Here is a 24,152-nt window from a genome sequence, read left to right as displayed (position 1 = left end):
GTACCTTTCTAGTTTCTCCCTCACAATCCACTATCTCAACATTCTATTAGAATTGTACCATTCTAGTTACTCTCTATGAATCCACTATCTCAACATTATATTAGAAAATGTATCAGTCTTCAGTGAAACTATATATAAAAGCAACATGTAAAGTGTTGGTCTCATGTTTCATGAGCTGAAATAAAAGATCCCAGAAATGTTCCATATGCACAAAAAGTTTATTGCTCTCAAATTTTGTGCACAAATGTATTTACATCCCTCTTAGTGAGCATTTCTCCTTTGCCAAGATAGTGCATCCACCTGACAGGTGTGGCATATCAAGAAGCTGATTAAACAGCATGATCATTACACAGGTGCACCTTGTGCTGACGACAATAAAAGGTAACTCTAAAGTGCCACAGATGTCTAAAGTTTTGAGGGAGCACGCAGTTGGCATTCTGACTGCAGGAATGTCCACCAGAGCTGTTGCCAGATAATTTAATGTTAATTTCTCTACCATAAGCCGCCTCCAACGTCGTTTTAGAGAATTTTGCAGTCTGTCCAACCGGCCATGTGTATGGTGTTGTGTTGGCGAGCAGTTTGCGGATGTCAATGTTGTGAACAGAGTGCCCCATGATGGTGGTGGGCTTATGGTTTGGGCAGTCATAAGCTTCGGACAATGAACACAATTGCATTTTATCGATTGGCAATTAAAATTAATAAAAATACCGTACCGAGATCCTGAGGCCCATTGTGAGGCCCATTTTTTAGGTATCTGTGACCAACAGATGCATATCTGTATTCCCAGTCATGTGTAATCCATAGATTAGAGCCTAATGAATTGATTTCAATTGACTGATTTCCTCATAGGAACTGTATCTCAGTAAAATCTTTTACATTTCTGCATGTTGCATTTATATCTTTATATGTTGCATGCTGCATTCTAGTTCCTCTTTAACAATCCACTATCTCCACATTCTTTCCTTAGAGCTCTACTAGATTAGAGTCCCTTGACAGGAAGTGTCACGTCCTGACCATAGAAAGCCCTTATTTTCTATGGTAGAGTAGGTCAGGGTGTGACTGGGGGGTTAGTCTAGTTTATTATTTATATGTGGGGTTCTAGGTTTGTTTTTCTATGTTGGTGATTTTGTACGATTCCCAATTAGAGACAACGATTACCAGCTGCCTCTAGTTGGGATCATATTTAAGTAGCCCCATTTTTTTGGGGGGGGGCACATGGGGTGGTCGGCGGAGCCGAGGAGTGAACCAGAGCCAGTCTGGGAGAAGATGGAGAAACTGGAGGAGAGTGAGAGGAAAGAGTCAGAGACCGTCAGAGAGTGGATGGAGGTATTGGAGAGAAAGAGCGGAGAGAGTTGTTAAGTTGGTGGAAGATGCATGACAGTTGCCCTAAGCGAGCGTGTAATTAGTTTAATGCCACCTGAGTCAGCTCCCCGTACTCGCCCTGAGAAGTGTGTTAAAGTTCCGGTACAATTGATGCCGGCTATACGCAGGTCTCCAGTGCGCCTTCACAGCCCAGTACGTCCTGTGCCCGATCCTAGCACTTGCCGGGCGAGGTGTGTCATCGAACCGGTACCATTGATGCCGGCTATACACACCAGGTCTCTAGTACGTCTCCACAGCCCGGTACGTCCTGTGCCTGCTCCCCGCACTCTCCCTCAAGTGCGCCTTCCCAGTCAGGTACGTCCTGTGCCTGCTCCCCGCACTCTCCCTGTAGTGCATGTCCCCAGTCAGGTACGTCCTGTGCCTGCTCCCCGCACTCTCCCTGTAGTGCATGTCCCCAGTCTGGTACGTCCTGTGCCTGCTCCCCGCACTCTCCCTGTAGTGCATATCCCCAGTCTGGTACGTCCTGTGCCTGCTCCCCGCACTCTCCCTGTAGTGCATATCCCCAGTCTGGTACGTCCTGTGCCTGCTCCCCGCACTCTCCCTGTAGTGCATGTCCCCAGTCCGGTACGTCCTGTGCCTGCTCCCCGCACTCTCCCTGTAGTGCATGTCCCCAGTCCGGTACGTCCTGTGCCTGCTCCCCGCACTCTCCCTCAAGTGCGCCTTCCCAGTCAGGTACGTCCTGTGCCTGCTCCTCACACTCTCCCTGTAGTGCATGTCCCCAGTCTGGTACGTCCTGTGCCTGCTCCTCACACTCTCCCTGTAGTGCATGTCCCCAGTCAGGTACGTCCTGTGCCTGCTCCCCGCACTCTCCCTGTAGTGCATGTCCCCAGTCTGGTACGTCCTGTGCCTGCTCCCCGCACTCTCCCTGTAGTGCATATCCCCAGTCTGGTACGTCCTGTGCCTGCTCCCCGCACTCTCCCTGTAGTGCATATCCCCAGTCTGGTACGTCCTGTGCCTGCTCCCCGCACTCTCCCTGTAGTGCATGTCCCCAGTCCGGTACGACCTGTGCCTGCTCCCCGCACTCTCCCTGTAGTGCATGTCCCCAGTCCGGTACGTCCTGTGCCTGCTCCCCGCACTCTCCCTCAAGTGCGCCTTCCCAGTCAGGTACGTCCTGTGCCTGCTCCTCACACTCTCCCTGTAGTGCATGTCCCCAGTCTGGTACGTCCTGTGCCTGCTCCTCACACTCTCCCTGTAGTGCATGTCCCCAGTCAGGTACGTCCTGTGCCTGCTCCCCGCACTCTCCCTGTAGTGCATGTCCCCAGTCTGGTACGTCCTGTGCCTGCTCCTCACACTCTCCTTGTAGTTCATGTCCCCAGTCTGGTACGTCCTGTGCCTGCTCCTCACACTCTCCCTGTAGTGCATATCCCCAGTCTGGTACGTCCTGTGCCTGCTCTTCGCACTCTCCCTGTAGTTCATGTCCCCAGTCTGGTACGTCCTGTGCCTGCTCCTCACACTCTCCCTGTAGTGCATATCCCCAGTCTGGTACGTCCTGTGCCTGCTCCCCGCACTCTCCCTGTAGTGCATGTCCCCAGTCTGGTACGTCCTGTGCCTGCTCCTCACAATCTCCCTGTAGTTCATGTCCCCAGTCTGGTACGTCCTGTGCCTGCTCCTCACACTCTCCCTGTAGTGCATATCCCCAGTCTGGTACGTCCTGTGCCTGCTCCCCGCACTCTCCCTGTAGTGCATGTCCCCAGTCTGGTACGTCCTGTGCCTGCTCCTCACACTCTCCCTGTAGTTCATGTCCCCAGTCTGGTACGTCCTGTGCCTGCTCCTCACACTCTCCCTGTAGTGCATATCCCCAGTCTGGTACGTCCTGTGCCTGCTCCTCACACTCTCCCTGTAGTTCATGTCCCCAGTCTGGTACGTCCTGTGCCTGCTCCTCGCACTCTCCCTGTAGTGCATATCCCCAGTCTGGTACGTCCTGTGCCTGCTCCTCGCACTCTCCCTGTAGTTCATGTCCCCAGTCTGGTACGTCCTGTGCCTGCTCCTCGCACTCTCCCTGTAGTGCATGTCCCCAGTCTGGTACGTCCTGTGCCTGCTCCTCACACTCTCCCTGTAGTGCATGTCCCCAGTCTGGTACGTCCTGTGCCTGCTCCCCGCACTCTCCCTGTAGTGCATATCCCCAGTCTGGTACGTCCTGTGCCTGCTCCCCGCACTCTCCCTGTAGTGCATGTCCCCAGTCTGGTACGTCCTGTGCCTGCTCCTCACACTCTCCCTGTAGTGCATGTCCCCAGTCCGGTACGTCCTGTGCCTGCTCCTCGCACTCTCCCTCAAGTGCGCCTTCCCAGTCAGGTACGTCCTGTGCCTGCTCCTCGCACTCGCCCTGAGGTGCGTGTCACCAGTCCGGTGCCACCTGTGCCGGGCCCACGCATCAGGCTTCCAGTGCGCCTCCCCAGTCCAGAGCTTCAGGCGACGGTCCCCAGTCCAGAGCTTTAGGCGACGTTCCCCAGTCCAGAGCTTCCGGCGACGGTCCCCGGTCCGGAACCTCCGGCGACGTTTCACGGTCCGGAACCTCCGGCGACGTTTCACGGTCCGGAGCCTCCGGCGACGTTTCACGGTCCGGAGCCTCCGGCGACGGTCCACTGTCCGGAACCTCCTGCGTCGGTCCGGAACCTCCTGCGACGGTCAACGGTCCGGAACCTCCAGCTCCATGGCCGGAGCCTTCCCCTGCACCGATGCCCAGTCCAGGCACAGCGTCCAGTCCCGCTCCATGGCGGGAGCCTTCCCCTGCGCCACTGCCCAGTCTGAGCACGGCGTCCAGTCCAGCTCCAAGGCCAGAGTCTTCTTCTGCGTTGGTGCCCAGTCCAGGCACAGTGTCCAGTTCTGCTCCATGGCAGGAGTCTTCCTCTGCACCGATGTCCAGGCCAGGGCCCGTGTCCAGTCCCGCTCCATGGCAGGAGTCTTCCTCTGCACCGATGTCCAGGCCAGGGCCGGTGTCCAGTCCCGCTCCATGGCAGGAGCCTTCTTCGGCATCTAGTTCCAGTCCAGGCACAGTGTTCAGCCTGGGTCAATGGCTGGATCAGCGGGATGAGCGGTTTCTTCGGCCCGCACCAGAGCCGCAACCAAAGATGGTGGGGAGTACTGTCACGTCCTGACCATAGAGAGCCCTTACTTTCTATGGTAGAGTAGGTCAGGGTGTGCCTGGGGGGTTAGTCTAGTTTATTATTTCTTTGTGGGGTTCTAGGTTTGTTTTTCTATATTGGTGATTTTGTATGATTCCCAATTAGAGGCAGCTGGTAATCGGTGTCTCTAATTGGGGATCATATTTAAGTAGCATTTTCTCCACCTGTGGTTTATGGGATATTGTTTTGAGTTAGTGCACGTAGCACCTCTGTAGTCTGTATGTATGAATTACTACGAATACCTCTACCACTACCACATCACCATGTTCTTCAATACATTTGACAAATATTACTGTATCCCACTGTGTAATTCTAGCATGACTCAACAAAAAGAGAGATGCGTGTCAGTGCATCAATGTCATGTCACTGTTGTCAGATAACAGATCTCTGTAATGTGTTACATGGAGAAGGCATGTTGAGCTCTAGAATCATCTAACTTAAAAGATACTGTCATCAGTTGTCCACATTACATTCATATGATAATGTCTGTGTATACTGTAGTGTACATCTACTTGGTGTGTCATCAGTCCCATTATTTACAATATTTACATCATCAACAGTGGTAGTAGCAGAGACGTAAGAACAAGCGAGATATCTCAGTAGCTCCTTTTTTGTGCTTCATATACAGTCAGTCAATGAATTAATCAGATCAGACCCAGCTGCTCTCACATTGCTGTCTATGGGAGAGCTTCCCCTTAAAGCGGCAATATGTAACTTTTTGGGCAACCAAATTCACATAGAAATATGAGTATATATGAAAGCATGCCAAAAAAGTGGTAGATATGTTCTATGGCCTGTTCTATGGTCTTTTACTTTCGGATTTGTACACCAGATTCAAACAGCTGAAAATACAATATTTTTGGTTATTGAATATATTTATTGAATGTATATATTTCACAGCGGTTTAGATGGTACAATCATTATCTACACTATACATTGCTTATTTTGTCACATAAACTGAAATTAGGCAAACTATTTGAATTTCAGCAACCAGGAAATGGTAGAGCGATTTCTGAATATTGCACCTTTCAGGATTAAGCAGACCGGAAATGTGACAATTTTATTCAATGGTAAGCAATTTTTGACCGTTCAAAACAAAGTTTGTACCACTTAAAGTAGTTATTTGTATGTATGCCTCTCAAGACACAAAATACTGCACAAAGCCTGAGATACTTTACCCGTGAGGGTTTGAGGGTTTGTGGAGGGTTTGTGGAGGGTTTGTGGAGGGTTTGTGGAGGGTTTGTGGAGGAGGGTGGTGTGTGTGAAGCTGCCTTTTTCCACTGTGGGCAGAGAGAGACAAGTGTCTTGATGGTAAAACAGGTGTTTTTCTAGTCCCTCCAGGTTCCGTTGTCTCCATCTCTCTGACCAGGCAGCTGTGTGGTCTACTGGTGATGTCTCCCTTTCTACTGGTGTCCATCGTGCTGACGGTGAAATGCTGCAGGGCTCGAGGTGAGAACTTTCTTTCAGTGTATTTACAATCAGTTTATCCAGCTTGATAATCTCCTTCTTTATGTCATGCTCTGTGATCAATCAAGCAACATTATGGACTAAACGTTCAAATCCTGTTGCTGCAGGACTATTTTGCTGTGACAATATAGTTTATATTAAGATCATATATCTGTATATGAGGTGGGGGTGAATGACCACCCTACATTGAAGTAGCATCTCTGTGAGAACCTGAGCTTGTATAGCAGATGGTGTGGTGGTGTGGTGTGCATTTAACCAGGTCACCACTCAGGAACTACAGAGTAGCTCTAACTCAGTGGTTGCTAAATGTGCTCTCAATGACAATGAATGTAAAATGCTGTATTTGTTGGATGTGTTCTAGTATCAAGTTGTGATTATTGTAAATGGTTGAGAGTTCCTTCTCTACAGTTATAGTAAACTGTACTAAGAGATTGATGAGTGGGGGTTTTTGGTGTCTGTACTTTGTGTGCAGAATAGCAGGTTGACGTTTATAGGGCTGTATCTTAAACTGGAGGCAGAGCTGAGCAATTTCCACTAGATAGGCCTGCTCCAAAGTCTAAATTGGCTACATATTGAAAAATAATAAAAACAAAAATATGCTTTTTAGACATAATTTATGTTTATGCATAATGTTTGCAGTATGGTTAAAGTAAGGATTAAGTTTAGGTTTAAAAAAACAGATTTTATGACTGTGTCTATGCAAGCTAGTGACTACTCTGCAGAACTGCCTGCAGTATATCAGTCACCTCAATAAATGCAAACCTGCTACAGGACATGGTAAGTCAGTGGCCATTTAAAGCTGCAGTCCATAATTCAAACTATCACAAAACGGACCCTCCCACTTGTGTTATACAGCTGAGGAATGGGGCTAGGGGAATTAATTCATGTACGTTGTTTACAACTGACATTGTTAAGAAACATTGTCATAAAATAACAGTATGTGTTTGTTATGATGGGATATGACAGTTACGGAAAGACACAATCATTTCACATGTGATCTTATGAGCCTGTCACGGTTCTCTAAAGTAGAACCCAGAAGCAGACCAGGACAAGGAGAGTAAGACGAAGGTGAGTATTTATTTACAAGTTTAAATGTAGTGATAGAAAAATCCAAGTAGCGGAGCGGGCAGCGGAGGTGAGTTGATGGAATTGAGTAAGCAGATCCAAGGAAGTAACTGAAGTCACCGACGACCAGGTAGGGATGGGATGAGTGTTCCGGGTGAATGACTGTAGACAGAAAAAACGGAGGTAAGTTCAAGGCAAGCAAGACGTACAAAACAACAAAACAAACTCTATCAAACTGGAGGCTGATACGCTGGCACAACATACTGTTCATGGCTAACGATCCGGCAGGGAATGGATGTCAGGTCAGCGCTTATGAAGTGGAGGGGTGATGATCAGGACCAGGTGTGCAGATAGCTGATGGGATACAGGTGCGGGTACTCAGAGATCCTCCAACTAGCTACGTCGCCCGGCAACCAGATAGGGTGCGTTCCAGGACACCGGAAAAAACACTCCAGGACAGAACACAGGCAAAAACAGACTCAGGAAGCGGGATTCGTGACAGAGCCATTATCAAAAAATTAAGCTTTTGGCAAACCATTGTGGCAAACCTTTGTGGAAAATTTGCAGCAACTTGTGAACTTCTGGTAAACAATTCTGGGAAACTTGTGAACATCCTACTGAATGCTGCAAATTTGCTACAAACGTAGTATTAATTTGCAAATTAGATCAGGGTTTTGGTTACTGTGTGTTCACAAAATTGAAATGTATCTACAAAAACCAAATCAGAGAAAATTAAAGAGAGACATTAAACATAGGAAATATACTAAACAACATTCAATGTCTTAACAGATCAAAATAAATCCAACAACTTGAAATCATCAGCATGGTAATGAAGAAAAGAGCAAAGACTAAATTGATTGTTTATGTCACGATCATCTTGGGAAGAAGTGGACCAAAGCGCAGTACATGCTTATTTTATATAAGAATTCGCCAACAAAACAATAAACGAAACAAGACACCAACGTAGTGCTCACAGGCAACTACACATGGACAACTACCCACCCAGACAGGTGGGAAAAGGCAACCTAAATATGGTTCTCAATCAGAGACAACGATAGACAGCTGCCTCTGATTGAGAACCACACCCGGCCAAACACACAGAAATAGAAAACATAGAACACAAAACATAGAATGCCCACCCCAACTCACACCCTGACCAAACCAAATAGAGACATAAAAATGATCTCTAAGGTCAGGGCGTGACAGTTTAATCTTTTGTGACCACTCAGGGGATGTTTAAAGGGGCAACTACAGAATTATTTACATGAGCCAAGTGATAACTGAGCAATAGATTTCAAACAATGGAAGTTCAGATGATAATTAACAACATTTCAATAAATAAAACTATTGCCTTTTAGAGTGATCTTTGGAGATGGCGGCCCTGTGGAAGTCCTTCGTCCAAAGCTTGTTGAATGCATGCAATGAAACAATCAGAAAACACAAAACTAAATTAGGATACTGAAAACATTTGATTTTGGATTCTTAAAAAGGTAGAAATTGAGGAATGCATAATATGGCAATTCATACTGTTTTTATTTTTTCAAAATGTTGGGTTAAAAACACATTTTGGGTCATTTCGACCACACAGCGCTGGGTAAATATTAAACAAACACAGCATTGGGATAATTCAATCAAGCAGGGTTGGGTTGGGTTGTACATCTAACCGAGCAACTTGGGTTGAGTGCTTCACCCAGCTGCAGGGTAAATTATGCTATATTTCTGGGTTGTGTGACATAAACCCAGGACATTGACGGGGGGGGGGGGGGGGGGGGGGTACAATGTTGAATTGAAAATAATTAATTTGTATTGACTGCATTTCAGAACATATATCACGTCAGAGAATTGTCCTATGTACAATAACGAGAGCAAATCAATAGATATTCGCATCCACTGTCTTAGGTGGCAGCACACAGACACACACACACACTCACATCATGCTGTTATGCCATAAGTCATTTGGGTCGAGTCAAAACATCGTTACACAGAGAACAAGTGTAAAATATTACATTTGAAGGTCACTCTACAAAGGACATGGGCTAATGACTCATGACCTAACTGTATTTCACTCATATAGCACTTTCACAATGTAACATTTGAATTTAAAATAAATTGTTGTGATAAATTGAAATAGTAGTGGAACGTGCGTTAGCCCAGCTTGAACAAAAAGTTTAATTATATATGAATCGTACAAATATATAGAGATGTATGTGCAACAGTAGATTATTAACTAAAGGCTAACAAGCACATACTGCACAGTACACTTAGTGCATATTGAGTCCATCATGGTCATATAAGGAAGGTGTCCTTAATGTTTTGTACTCTCAGCGTATATTGAGTCCATCATGGTCTGTGTGTCAGTATTCTTAGTTATAATAACAAAAATAGATTCCATCATTTTTTTAATAATAATCAATAGATTATTATTATATTATAATAATTAAAGAAATATGGTGATCAATCACATTGTTAGGGTCTAAATAAACAGAGTAGAAATCTCACAGATGTTTAATAAAGCTCAAACCAAGTTTATTCACCCACTGGGTCATACAGCTGCATAAGACAAAGAACATATTCACACAAGCACTAGTTTTTAACCCTTTCTCCTATGCTGAGACCCTCCTACACATCTGAACAGCCTATACATCGCTGTTGCTAGACAGAACCTTGGAGATATCTGTTCTTCCTCACTTCATCTGACCTGACTTCTGCCCAAACTACTCACTCCTCCCCAACTCACCGTGGTCATGTTGACTTGTACCAGACTGTGTCTCTCCTTTCATAGGACCCCTGATGGCTAACAGTAACATATCCTGACACAATGTAAACGTTATACATTCCCCTCTCTCCCTCAGTGGCATTAATAAGTATACTTCATATTTCAAGTTCAGAAGTCAGAACACAACAATATTTTGAAAATATTGGAACATGAACTGCATTGGCCTTAATGTTTGTGTCTTTCCACAGCTCTGCCTGTGGCCTCAGTGAGTGTCTCTCCTCAGGGTGTCCTCTACCCTGTAGATACAGTGTGTCTGCAGTGTGTCATACCAGACTACACAGACTGGACGTACCTCTGTTTCAGAGACAACCATCATCTTCCCAGTCAGACCAGTAAAGCCATCGATATCACCATCCCCATCACTTTGACTGGTCAGGCTGGTCAGTACAGATGTGAGGGGAAGAGGATGAGGAGAGATAGGACCCAGAGGTCACAACCCAGTGATGACATCACCATCAGTGTCACTGGTAAGTTCACTATAGTCAGTATCACTATAACAGTGTAATTTGAAACAGCTACTCATGTATCCAGTTTAGGTAATATGTCTAATCTGTGATATGTTTTCTCAGCTCTGCCCAAAGCTACACTGACTGTAGAGCCAAACCCTGTGTTCCCTGGAGAGACAGTTACTCTGACGTGTTCAGTAGGGTCTGACAGTATCTGGAACTATCAGTGGTACAAAGACAGGAATGATAATGTAGTATCCCAGTCTGGTTACAGTAACATTGGAGTCTTTCACATCAGTAGAGCTGATGTGTCTGACCAGGGTCAGTACTGGTGTGAAGGGAGCAGAGTGTCTAGACCCACATCTTCACAACCAAGTGGTCCTGTCACTCTCACTGTAAAAGGTGAGTTACTTTGTGTTTTTTTGTAAAAAATATGGCCACTATTTATATTGATTCAATCATGGTCTGCGTGTCAGAATTCTTAGTTAAAGTATTGGGAGAGTGACACATTTTTCTGTTAAGTCTCCAAACTCCAAAGCAATAACAAACATATTGTTAAATTAGTTTAGTACAGAGTAAATGTTTATACACATTCTGTATTTCTATTGAGAGGAGTCTGTCCTGTACTCATAAACTTCATGTTTGAACATAAAGGTAAACATTTATATAGAGGTTTCATCTTTGTATCTGTGCCATTATGGTGTCTGTTACAACACAGGCAGCACTTCTACATGTTAATGTTGCATGTGCCATAATCTACCAACTGTGTTACAGAGGACCACCATGTGGGTAGTGGACACTTCAGGAAAAATAGTAGAGAATTGAGATGTATAGACAACAGGGGGGTTCCAACCCTCCAAGACCCCAAACATTGACATATATTTGACCAAAACACAACTACAACTATATACTACTCTACTGTACTGTACCCTACTCTACTGTACTCTACTGTACTCTATTGTACTGTACCCTACTCTGTTGTACTGTACTCTACTGTACTGTACCCTACTCCACTGTAACCTACTTTAGTGTACTGTACTGTGCTCTACAAGCTCATAAGATGTTGATGTATTGTGAGTGATGACTCCAGATTTACAGTATTATTTATATATTATGTTACACAGCTGGGGATGTGATCCTGGAGAGCCCTGCCCATCCTGTGACTGAAGGAGACTCTGTGACTCTGTGCTGTAAATACCAGACAATCAGATCAAACTTCAAGGCAGATTTCTACAAAGATGGAGTACTCATCAAGAATGAGACCACAGGAGAGATGACCATCCCTACAGTATCCAAGTCAGATGAAGGATTCTATAAGTGTAAATCTGGTCAAGGAGAATCACCAGAGAGCTGGGTGACAGTCAGAGGTGAGAAAACATTTATGATCACATCTTAGTTACCTTATTATTATCTGTGTTAAAAACATTTTTAAATGTTGATGTTAATATAGTTTTACATTTGCACTCCCCTAGAAAATATGATCTCTTCACTAAATTGTCAAAAGACGGCCACTCTGCTTTCTTTTCATGCTCTATAATCTTAACCTATATAATCTCTCTCAGAATCTGTCCTGTTCTCTCTCCAGTCTTAGATACATACAGGAATTTTATTACTTTGTTTATTTTCCACCTCAGAGTCTGATGGTGTTGTGCTGTTCTCTCTCCAGTCTCTCCAGTCGTATCTCCTGGATCCTCTACATCAGTCCTAGAAGGAGTGGTTGTGGGTCTGGTTGTTGCTGCTGTTCTACTGGTCATTCTCCTGGTCCTGCTGGTGAGATATCAAAACAGCAAAGGTGAGACTTTTACTATTTCTCAATTAATGTTTAATTCATGTTTAGGAGAGAAATTTCTAAATAAAAATAGTTGAAGAAAGTTCAGTACATAACACAATGTTTTTGTCATTACAGGTTCCTGTTTCAACAGAATATTCTGGTGAGTACACCTGTCTCTCAACTATATTGAGACGTACAGTATAACATCTTCTCTGTGCTTCTTAAGCTGCGTATCTCTCTCCCTGTAGGGATGTCCAGTCTTACCTCTCTTCTTCTTGGCTTAGGACAATACATAATAGGTAAAAGAGATTAAAATGCTGGCTCATGGATGCCTACCAAGAATTTGCTTTCCCCTGACCAGTTCAATTACCTCTGGGCAGATGAAGGAAAGGAGACAAGAGGCCGTAATAGGTAATACATAATAGGTAAAAGAGATTAAAATGCTGGCTCATGGATGCCTACCAAGAATTTGCTTTCCCCTGACCAGTTCAATTACCTCTGGGCAGATGAAGGAAAGGAGACAAGAGGTCGTAATAGGTAATACATAATAGGTAAAAGAGATTAAAATGCTGGCTCATGGATGCCTACCAAGAATTTGCTTTCCCCTGACCAGTTCAATTACCTCTGGGCAGATGAAGGAAAGGAGACAAGAGGCCGTTTGACTATTTTCAGCCCCAGAGAACCAACCAGAACACCCAAAAGGAACAAGGATCTACCCAGGGCCAGGCTCCTGATACTGGGTATACACATCAGCAGCATGGTCAGTCTCTTAGCCCAGACCTCTACCAGTCTCCTCTCTCTGTAACCTCATACACTGACTCATCAACATGCACTTTTTATAACAACATGTTACCATACTGTCTGTCCCTAGACAAGCTGATGGATAACCAACCTAACTAACCTGTCTCTCTCTTTTTTGACCAACAGGTGACACTAACATCTATGATACGATCAATCCCTCAGACAACAATGATAATGGTAGTGTAATGTAATGTTTTCAGTATGAATGTGTAGTAGTGTGCTGCTCTTCATTTAATATGACATGTAGTTTGACTAAGTGGAGGTGTTTGTGTATTATGTCACAGATTCTGCTGGTGCTTCTGCTGCTGGACCAAGTCAGGTGACTTACGCCCAGATTCAACTGAAGAAATTGGACAAGAAAAAGAAAGGTGACTCTCAACTGTGACGTATATTGCTAAAAACATGTGACAGTGTATCTAAGATGAGATCAAATGTGTACATAAATATATTAAAAAACAAATTTACAAATGTTCTGCTCTTCTTCCACCTCGAAGAAAATCCAGTCTATTCCGAGGTGAAGACAGGGAAAGCCACAGTAAAAACCCATTCTACAGGTTGGCAGTCATTAAAACCTTAATTCGCAATTTTTGAGTTTGTGACGAAGAGGCAGAATGTGCAATAAGCTCATTCCTTCATTTGTTGACTGGAAATGTCCATTGTCAGCAGCAGCTGGACCTGTTGATGTGACCTATGCTGAGGTTGACCTCCAAAAGAGGGTCAAAGCCAAGAAGAAGAGAGGTAAGACTGGACATCCCTTCCTCCATATTCCCCCTAACAGAACCTCACTCCTCTTTGACCCCATAGTGAATACATTTATATATTATTCTGTTTATTATTCTAGGTATTATTCTGGATATTATTTGGGATATAACTATTATATTATGCTGTTGTTTATTTTCCTACAGAAACAGCAACCTCACCAGAGGCAGATTCGGTCTATTCTCAAGTGAAGCCACGCACAGCCCCAGGTAAAACTAATAGCCATATGCTATTGATAGTAGTACAGGTGTAGGATCTTAATTTGACCAGTTTCTCACAGAAGGAAAATAAACCTGCAGCAAAATGAAATACGAACTATTGTGTGGATGTGTAGGGCTTGATACATATGTAGTTAAGAAAATCAAGTCTGATATTCTAAACTGGAAATTAAAATCTTTAGAAGCTTCTTTTAAACCTTGAATACACCACACGTTTGCATTTCCTGCTTTGCAGGACATTTCCTGCAACAACAAGGTGATCAAATTAAGATGCTACACCTGAATACTTATGGAACAAATGCTCTGATATCAAAGTATACTGTACCTATTTAAAGTATACCTCTAAAAAATGTTGTGTGGTGATATGGGGGTGGCAGGTAGCTTAGCCTAAGGGTGGCAGGTACCCTAGTGGTTAGAGTGTTGGGCCAGTAACCGAAAGGTTGGCTGATCGAATCCACAAGCTCACAAGGTAAAAAAATCTGTTGTTCTGCCCCTGAATATGGCAGTTATCCCACTGTTCCTAGGCTGTCATTGTAAATAAGAATTTTGTTCTTAACCGGCTTGCCTAGTTAAATAAAGGTTAAATAAACAAATATGTTACAGGTCCCTGAGGGAGATATAAAGGACGTGTCATCAGAGGAGGAGCAGGAGAAATCTGGGAACATGGATTGCGCACACACGCGCCCCCACACACATGCACACACACACATATAAACATACACATATAAACATACAAACAAAATCCCACCCACGCACACACACACAAAACAGACATGTGTGCAGACATGCACACACACGCACACAAACAAAAACACACACACATGCAGAAAAACGTTGGTTGTTTAGGCCTGGTTCGCAGTCGGCGTTCCAATTCATCCCGAAGGTGTTCAATGGGATTGAGGTCAGGGCTCTGTGCAGGCCAGTAAAGTTCTTCCACACCAATTTCGACAAACCATTTCTGTATGGACCTCGCTTTGTGCAACTGGGCATTGTCATGCTGACACAGGCCTTCTCCAAACTGTTGTCATAAACTTGGAAGCATAGAATCATCTAGAGTGTCATTGTATTCTGTAGCGTTAAGATTTCCCTTCACTGGAACTAAGGGGCCTAGCCCGAACCATGAAGAACAGCCCCAGACCATTATTCTTCCTCCACGGAACTTTACAGTTGGCACTATGCATTGTGGCAAGTAGCGCTTTTCTCGCATCCATCAAAACCAGATTCGTCCGACGGACTGCCAGATGGTAAAGACTGATTCATCACTCGTCCAAGGTGGCTTAGCAGTTCAGACGTCTTTTTCTGTTCCGTATTGTTCGTGTCCTGTATATATATATATTTACACCTTTCTTCGCATATCTTTTATCTATTTTATTATCCAAGAACTCAACTACAAAAGCTTTCCTGCAAAAGCTTTCCTGCAACCCGCTTCACCAATTACAAAAGTATTATTTACCTCAATCTGAAAATCCATCGTGGAAGCTAGCCAGGGGCTAATTCAGAAGCTAGCCTGAAAGCTAACCAGAAGCTACTCCGATAGCTAGCCAGAAGCTAATCTGTAGCTGCCCCGAAATTAGCCGGTTTGCTGGCTTGCGTTGGTGTTTCAGCTGCCCACGTTTAGTGGTCATCAGCTATTCCTTTAGCTCGATAATCTACCGGCACTTTTGTGCAACGCGACTCGGACCGGAGCATTCCGGGACTCTTTTTCTCTCAGTTTCCCCGGATTCCAGCCGCAGGCTCTGGACACTTGTACCTTGATTTCGCAGCTAGCTAGCTGCAAACCGTGTGACTATTGGCTTACGTCGACCCCGGAGCAAACTCTAATCATTCTGGAGCTAGCCAGCTGAGGAGTTCCATCACCATCCGGACCCGTTTCTTTTGTTGCTGCTGCAGATACGGAACCCCACCGGGCCTTCACGACTGACTGCCGCGACTGACTGCCGACGTTATCTGCCCGAGGGATTTATCCAACTGGCACCTCCGTCCCGACGTTACCTGAACGCTCATCTGAGGCCCGCTAATCGTTAGCTGTCTTATCGGCTGCTATTTGAACAAGTATATTGGACAACTATTATTATTATTATTATTTATTTATTTTATTTTTTCCTTGGGTCACTATATCTATTTTGCCAATTTGGATTGATCCCCTCTACCACACGGAACCCCACTACACGGAACCCCACTAACCTACCGACGGAAACGCACGAGGTATCTACAAACAGACCTCCATCCTATGCTGCTACCGATAGCCATATACCCGGCCAGCTGTCTGGATCGCCACGACCCCAACCAACCTCTACTCACTGGACCCTTATTGATCACTCGATTAGCATGCCTCTCCTTAATGTAAATATGCCTTGTCCATTGCTGTTCTGGTTAGTGTTTATTGGCTTATTTCACTGTAGAGATTCTAGCCCTGCTCTCTATACCATATCCAACCTCTCAGTTCCACCACCCACATATGCGATGACATCACCTGGTTTCAATGATGTTTCTAGAGACAATATCTCTCTCATCATCACTCAATACCTAGGTTTACCTCCACTGTATTCACATCCTACCATACCTTTGTCTGTACATTATTCCTTTAAACTATTTTATCGCCCCCAGAAACCTCCTTTTACTCTCTGCTCTAGTAGCTCTAGGCGACCAATTCTCATAGCTTTTAGCCGTACCCTTATCCTACTCCTCCTCTGTTCCTCTGGTGATGTAGAGGTGAATCCAGGCCCTGCAGTACCTGGCTCCACTCCTATTCCCCAGGCGCTCTCTTTTGATGACTTCTGTAACCGTAATAGCCTTGGCTTCATGCATGTTAACATTAGAAGCCTCCTCCCTAAGTTTGTTTTGTTCACTGCTTTAGCACACTCTGCCAACCCGGATGTTTTAGCCGTGTCTGAATCCTGGCTTAGAAAGACCACCAAAAATTCAGACATTTTCATCCCCAATTACAAGATTTTCAGACAAGATAGAACGGCCAAAGGGGGCGGTGTTGCAATCTATTGCAAAGACTGCCTGCAGAGTTCTGTTATACTATCCAGGTCTGTTCCCAAACAATTTGAACTTCTACTTTTAAAAATCCACCTCTCTAAAAACAAGTCTCTCACCGTTGCCGCCTGCTATAGACCACCCTCTGCCCCCAGCTGTGCTCTGGACACTATATGTGAACTGATTGCCCCCCATCTATCTTCAGAGCTCGTGCTGCTAGGCGACCTAAATTTGAACATGCTCAACACCCCAGCCACCCTACAATCTAAGCTTGATGCCCTCAATCTCACACAAATTATAAATGAACCTACCAGGTACCACCCCAATTCCGTAAACACGGGTACCCTCATAGATATCATCCTAACAAACTTGCCCTCCAAATACACCTCTGCTGTTTTCAACCAAGATCTCAGCGATCACTGCCTCATTGCCTGCATCCGTAATGGGTCAGCGGTCAAACGACCTCCACTCATCACTGTCAAACGCTCCCTGAAACACTTCAGCGAGCAGGCCTTTCTAATCGACCTGGCCGGGGTATCCTGGAAGGATATTGATCTCATCCCGTCAGTAGAGGATGCCTGGTCATTTTTTTAAAATGCCTTCCTCACCATCTTGAATAAGCATGCCCCATTCAAGAAATTTAGAACCAGGAACAGATATAGCCCTTGGTTCTCTCCTGACCTGACTGCCCTTAACCAACAGAAAAACATCCTATGGCGTTCTGCATTAGCATCGAACAGCCCCCGTGATATGCAACTTTTCAGGGAAGCCAGAAACCAATATACACAGGCAGTTAGAACAGCCAAGGCTAGCTTTTTCAAGCAGAAATTTGCTTCCTGCAACACAAATTCAAAAAAGTTCTGGGACACCGTAAAGTCCATGGAGAATAAGAACACCTCCTCCCAGCTTCCAACCGCTCTGAAGATAGGAAACACTGTCACCACCGACAAATCCACTATAATTGAGAATTTCAATAAGCATTTTTCTACGGCTGGCCATGCTTTCCACCTGGCTACCCCTACCCCGGACAACAGCACTGCCCTCCCCTCTGCTACTCGCCCAAGCCTTCCCCATTTCTCTTTCTCCCAAATACAGTCAGCTGATGTTCTAAATGAGCTGCAAAATCTGGACCCTTACAAATCAGCCGGGCTAGATAATCTGGACCCTTTCTTTCTAAAACTATCTGCTGAAATTGTTGCCACCCCTATTACTAGCCTCTTCAACCTCTCTTTCGTGTCGTCTGAGATCCCCAAAGATTGGAAAGCAGCTGCGGTTATCCCCCTCTTCAAAGGGGGGGACACCCTTGACCCTAACTGCTACAGACCTATATCTATCCTACCCTGCCTTTCTAAGGTCTTCGAAAGCCAAGTCAACAAACAGATTACCGACCATTTCGAATCCCACCACACCTTCTCCGCAATGCAATCTGGTTTCAGAGCTGGTCATGGGTGCACCTCAGCCACGCTCAAGGTCATAAACGATATCGTAACCGCCATCGATAGGAAACAATACTGTGCAGCCGTATTCATTGACCTGGCCAAGGCCTTTGACTCTGTCAATCACCACATCCTCATTGGCAGACTCGACAGCCTTGGTTTCTCTAATGATTGCCTCGCCTGGTTCACCAACTACTTCTCTGATCGAGTTCAGTGTGTCAAATCGGAGGGTCTGTTGTCCGGGCCTCTGGCAGTCTCTATGGGGGTGCCACAGGGTTCAATTCTTGGACCGACTCTCTTCTCTGTTTACATCAATGATGTCGCTCTTGCTGCTGGTGATTCTCTGATCCACCTCTACGCAGACGACACTATTCTGTATACTTCTGGCCCTTCTTTTGACACTGTGTTAACAACCCTCCAGGCGAGCTTCAATGCCATACAACTCTCCTTCCGTGGCCTCCAACTGCTCTTAAATACAAGTAAAACCAAATGCATGCTCTTCAACCGATCGCTGCCTGCTCCTGCCCGCCTGTCCAACATCACTACTTTGGACGGCTCTGACTTAGAATATGTGGACACCTACAAATACCTAGGTGTCTGGTTAGACTGTAAACTCTCCTTCCAGACTCACATCAAACATCTCCAATCCAAAGTCAAATCTAGAATTGGCTTCCTATTCCGCAACAAAGCATCCTTTACTCATGCTGCCAAACATACCCTTGTAAAACTGACCATCCTACCAATCCTCGACTTCGGTGATGTCATTTACAATAATAGCCTCCAAAACCCTACTCAATAAATTGGATGCAGTCTATCACAGTGCCATCCGTTTTGTCACCAAAGCCCCATATACTACCCACCACTGCGACCTGTACACTCTCGTTGGCTGGCCCTCGCTTCATACTCGTCGCCAAACCCACTGGTTCCAGGTCATCTACAAGACCCTGCTAGGTAAAGTCCCCCCTTATCTCAGCTCGCTGGTCACCATAGCAGCACCTACCTGTAGCACGCGCTCCAGCAGGTATATCTCTCTAGTCACCCCCAAAACCAATTCTTCCTTTGGACGCCTCTCCTTCCAGTTCTCTGCTGCCAATGACTGGAACGAACTACAAAAATCTCTGAAACTGGAAACACCTATCTCCCTCACTAGCTTTAAGCACCAGCTGTCAGAGCAGCTCATAGATTACTGCACCTGTACATAACCCATCTACAATTTAGCCCAAACAACTACCTCTTTACCTACTGTATTTATTTATTAATTTATTTTGCTCCTTTGCACCCCATTATTTCTGTCTCTACTTTGCACTTTCTTCCACTGCAAACCAACCATTCCATTGTTTTTTTTAGTTTTTATTTTACTTGCTGTGTTGTACTCACTTCGCCTCCATGGCCTTTTATATTTTTATTTATTTATACATATATTTGTTTGCCTTCACCTCCCTTATCTCACCTCACTTGCTCACATTGTATATAGACTTATATATTTTTTTTTTTCACTGTATTATTGACTATATGTTTGTTTTACTCCATGTGTAACTATGTGTTGTTGTATGTGTCGAACTGCTTTGCTTTATCTTGGCCAGGTCGCAATTGTAAATGAGAACGTGTTCTCAATTTGCCTACCTGGTTAAATAAAGGTTAAATAAAAAAATAAATAAATAAATAAAACTCCAGAGAATGCATTTTCACTTCTCCAGCGTCCTATGTCAGCAAACTTCACGTCACTCCAGCCGACGCTTAGCATTGCACATGGTGATCTAAGGCTTGTGTGCAGATGCTCGGCCTCGGAAACCCATTTCATGAAGCTTCCAACGAACAGTTCTTATGATGATGTTGCTTCCAGAGGCAGTTTGGAACTCGGTAGTGAGTGTTGCAACCGAGAACAGACAATTTTTTTGCGCTTCAGCACTCTGCTGTCCCGTTCTGTGAGATTGTGTGGCCTACCACTTCACGGCTGAACCTTTGTTGCTCCTAGACGTTTCCACTTCACAATACCAGCACTTACAGTTTACTGGGGCAGCTCTAGCAGGGCAGAAATGTTATGAACTGACTTGTGGCATCCTATGGTGGCATCCTATGACAGTGCCACGTTGAAAGTCACTGACCTCTTCAGTAAGGCCATTCTGCTGCCATTGTTGGGGTATGGAGATTGCATGGATATGTGCTTGATTTTATATACCTATCAGCAACGGGTGTGGCTGAAATAGCCAAATCCACTCATTTGAAGGGGTGTTCACATATTTATATATACAGTGGGGAGAACAAGTATTTGATACACTGCCGATTTTGCAGGTTTTCCTACTTACAAAGCATGTAGAGGTCTGTAATTTTTATCATAGGTACACTTCAACTGTGAGAGACGGAATCTAAAACAAAAATCCAGAAAATCACATTGTATGATTTTTAAGTAATTAATTAGCATTTTATTGCATGACATAAGTATTTGATACATCAGAAAAGCAGAACTTAATATTTGGTACAGAAACCTTTGTTTGCAATTACAGAGATCATACGTTTCCTGTAGTTCTTGACCAGGTTTGTACACACTGCAGCAGGGATTTTGGCCCACTCCTCCTCCATACAGACCTTCTCCAGATCCTTCAGGTTTCGGGGCTGTCGCTGGGCAATACGGACTTTCAGCTCCCTCCAAAGATTTTCTATTGGGTTCAGGTCTGGAGACTGGCTAGGCCACTCCAGGACCTTGAGATGCTTCTTACGGAGCCACTCCTTAGTTGCCCTGGCTGTGTGTTTCGGGTCGTTGTCATGCTGGAAGACCCAGCCATGACCCATCTTCAATGCTCTTACTTAGGGAAGGAGGTTGTTGGCCAAGATCTCGCGATACATGGCCCCATCCATCCTCCCCTCAATACGGTGCAGTCGTCCTGTCCCCTTTGCAGAAAAGCATCCCCAAAGAATGATGTTTCCACCTCCATGCTTCACGGTTGGGGTGGTGTTCTTGGGGTTGTACTCATCCTTCTTCTTCCTCCAAACACGGCGAGTGGAGTTTAGACCAAAAAGCTCTATTTTTGTCTCATCAGACCACATGACCTTCTCCCATTCCTCCTCTGGATAATCCAGATGGTCATTGGCAAACTTCAGACGGTCCTGGACATGCGCTGGCTTGAGCAGAGGGACCTTGCGTGCACTGCAGGATTTTGATCCATGACGGCGTAGTGTGTTACTATTGGTTTTCTTTGAGACTGTGGTCCCAGCTCTCTTCAGGTCATTGACCAGGTCCTGCCGTGTAGTTCTGGGCTGATCCCTCACCTTCCTCATGATCATTGATGCCCCACGAGGTGAGATCTTGCATGGAGCCCCAGACCGAGGGTGATTGACCGTCATCTTGAACTTCTTCCATTTTCTAATAATTGCGCCAACAGTTGTTTCCTTCTCACCAAGCTGCTTGCCTATTGTCCTGTAGCCCATCCCAGCCTTGTGCAGGTCTACAATTTTATCCCTGATGTCCTTACACAGCTCTCTGGTCTTGGCCATTGTGGAGAGGTTGGAGTCTGTTTGATTGAGTGTGTGGACAGGTGTCTTTTATACAGGTAACGAGTTCAAACAGGTGCAGTTAATACAGGTAATGAGTGGAGAACAGGAGGGCTTCTTAAAGAAAAACGAACAGGTCTGTGAGAGCCGGAATTCTTACTGGTTGGTAGGTGATCAAATACTTATGTCATGCAATAAAATGCAAATGAATTACTTAAAAATCATACAATGTGATTTTCTGGATTTTTGTTTTAGATTCCGTCTCTCACAGTTGAAGTGTACCTATGATAAAAATTACAGACCTCTACATGCTTTGTAAGTAGGAAAACCTGCAAAATCGGCAGTGTATCAAATACTTGTTCTCCCCACTGTATATATATATATATATATATATATATATATATATAGTAGTGTATTATGTTGTATGAGCATAATTACTGTCTTACCCTAATTAGCCAGGACGTCCCTAGTTTGACAGTGGTGCTCCATTTTCAAATCAAACCAAAATGTATTGGTCACATACACGTGATTAGCAGATGTTATTGCGGGTGTGCGAAATGCTTGTGCTTTGACCCCCCCCAAAAAATCCCCCAGACACACAAATCTAAATAGGAATGAATTAAGACTATATACATATAGACGAGCGATGTCAGAGCTGAAGGGACTAAGATACAGTAGAATAGTATAGAATACAGTATACAGTCGTGGCCATTCGGGAAAAGGAAAATGCAAGATACAGTATATATTTTCACTGAGCTGCGCTTCGATAGATGGGTCAAAGATGGAAGACTGGTTTGCCCAGCAGAGATTGCCCTTTGTAGAATCTTTCTGGTTGTAGTGTTGTAGAGCGGATACGTTGAAGTACCCTGTCTTCTCATAGGATTCTCTGTCCTTTCCGTTTACAGCTGCAGCTGATAACTCGACGCCTAGGATGTATCACGTATTCAATAAATAAGTTCAAATACCAAGTTAATACCAAGTTGCCATACTCAGCTCGTGCTGTATTCTGGCTGGTCTAGTCGAAACTCATCCTTCCAGCGTGGTGATCGTTACCTCCACGTTGAAATTAGCCCTTTTAAATGTATGGACACCAGTCCTCACGTCGTCAGGAACTGGTCTCATGTAAATTTCGTTATGTAGAGTGGAAATTCACGCTGGGGTTTGCTAAGTCTGATGTGAATTTGGTCACGGGGGCTTTTATCCTGGAGAAGAGAAGGGCATGTTTCATCCCTCTCCAACCAATGTCTGTTCACTTGGGAGTGGCCACTGAGTGTGCATAGTTTACTTATGAAAACAATTCTCTCATTTAGAAGGCTAAAATTACATTTCATATTTTCACAAATAGTTTCATATTTAAACATTTCAATTGCACAACAATTCCATGTGAATCTGATAACTAGAATGTGTAGACTATAGATACAATATATGTTGTCCTGTCATCAGTAATATTGTCCCAGACAACAACTGATCTGACATCATATTCTTTCAGTACCAACGGATACTTTCAACTGGTTGGATTACAGAAATATTGTTCCATTCCCAACCTTTTGATGTTACTGTATTGCAAAGTTTCTCTCTGTGGTAACAACAGATTTTCAAAAGTCCATTTTTGTAGAGTGGTTTTTGTGGGGGGTCATGAACCGGTGGGGGGAAGAGAGGAAAAGGGGGTTTTATGATCCTCACTCAACAGGGCAAAGTCATGACAACAGTACATACATATGAGATGAGAAATGAGTAATGCAAGATATGTAAACATTATTAAGTGACTAAGATACCGTAGAATAGTATAGAATACAGTATATACATATGAGATGAGTAATGCCAGAGGGAGAGCCAGTTTCATCATAGCGCTAGATGGGTTTTCCGACTGCACTTGAAGAAACTTTCAAAGTTCTTGAAATGTTCCGTATTGACTGACCTTCGTGTCTTAAAGTAATGATGGACTGTTGTTTCTCTTTGCTTATTTGAGCTGTTCCTGACATAATATGGTCTTGGTCTTTTACCAAATAGGCCTACCTTCTCTAGGGAGAGCAAACAAGGGATCCGCTCTAGGGAAGTCATAATCCTGGTCGTAATGACGGAGGTTCTGGTGAGTTACCGCTCCTCTAATATCCAATAGCTCTTCCCGGCTGTGTGTAATGACACAAAACAATCCCTGAGCTAATAACGTAAAAAAGAGTACAAAAACAAACAAAATACTGCAGAGTTGCTTAAGAGCTAGTCGCAGTGCTGCCATCTCCGTCGGCGCCATCAAAGCACTTCATGATGACAGAGGTGAGTGCTACGGGGCGATAGTCAGTTACCTTTGCCTTCTTGGGTACAGTAACAATGGTGGCCATCATGAAGCATGTGGGGACAGCAGACTGGGATAGGGAGAGATTGAATATGCCCGTAAACACAACAGCCAGCTGGTCTGAACATGCCCTGAGGAAACGGC

At 44.6% G+C, this 24,152-nt stretch overlaps 1 protein-coding gene and 2 long non-coding RNA genes across 9 annotated transcripts in view; 2 read left to right on the top strand and 1 right to left on the bottom strand.

The window, feature by feature from the left end:
- LOC139561091 (mucin-1-like) overlaps nt 1-24,152 on the top strand; it is a 154,165-nt gene that overhangs the window by 8,265 nt on the left and 121,748 nt on the right. The gene's annotated exons all lie outside the window — the stretch shown is intronic.
- Nucleotides 7,031-24,152, bottom strand: part of LOC139561094 (uncharacterized) — a 26,841-nt gene continuing 9,719 nt past the window's right edge. For 3 of the 7 annotated variants that reach the window (XR_011672053.1, XR_011672057.1, XR_011672055.1), the window contains exons 2-3: nt 7,302-12,026; nt 7,031-7,199 (exon numbers count right to left, since the gene is read on the bottom strand). This is a non-coding gene — a long non-coding RNA (uncharacterized lncRNA). Of the gene's footprint in view, nt 7,200-7,301; nt 12,027-24,018; nt 24,079-24,152 lie in introns of all 7 variants that reach the window. The other 4 variants (XR_011672054.1, XR_011672056.1, XR_011672052.1 and 1 more) reach the window with 4 other exon arrangements.
- On the top strand, nt 12,036-13,199 carry LOC139561095 (uncharacterized). The gene is made up of 3 exons (XR_011672058.1): nt 12,036-12,790; nt 12,958-13,008; nt 13,116-13,199. It is a non-coding gene; the product is annotated as an uncharacterized lncRNA (long non-coding RNA).

This window comes from Salvelinus alpinus, chromosome 31, assembly GCF_045679555.1.
Source record: "Salvelinus alpinus chromosome 31, SLU_Salpinus.1, whole genome shotgun sequence".
Classification (NCBI taxonomy): Eukaryota; Metazoa; Chordata; class Actinopteri; order Salmoniformes; family Salmonidae; genus Salvelinus; species Salvelinus alpinus.
Note: the sequence above shows the minus strand (reverse complement) of the source record. Positions and strands in the feature narration are given on the sequence as shown.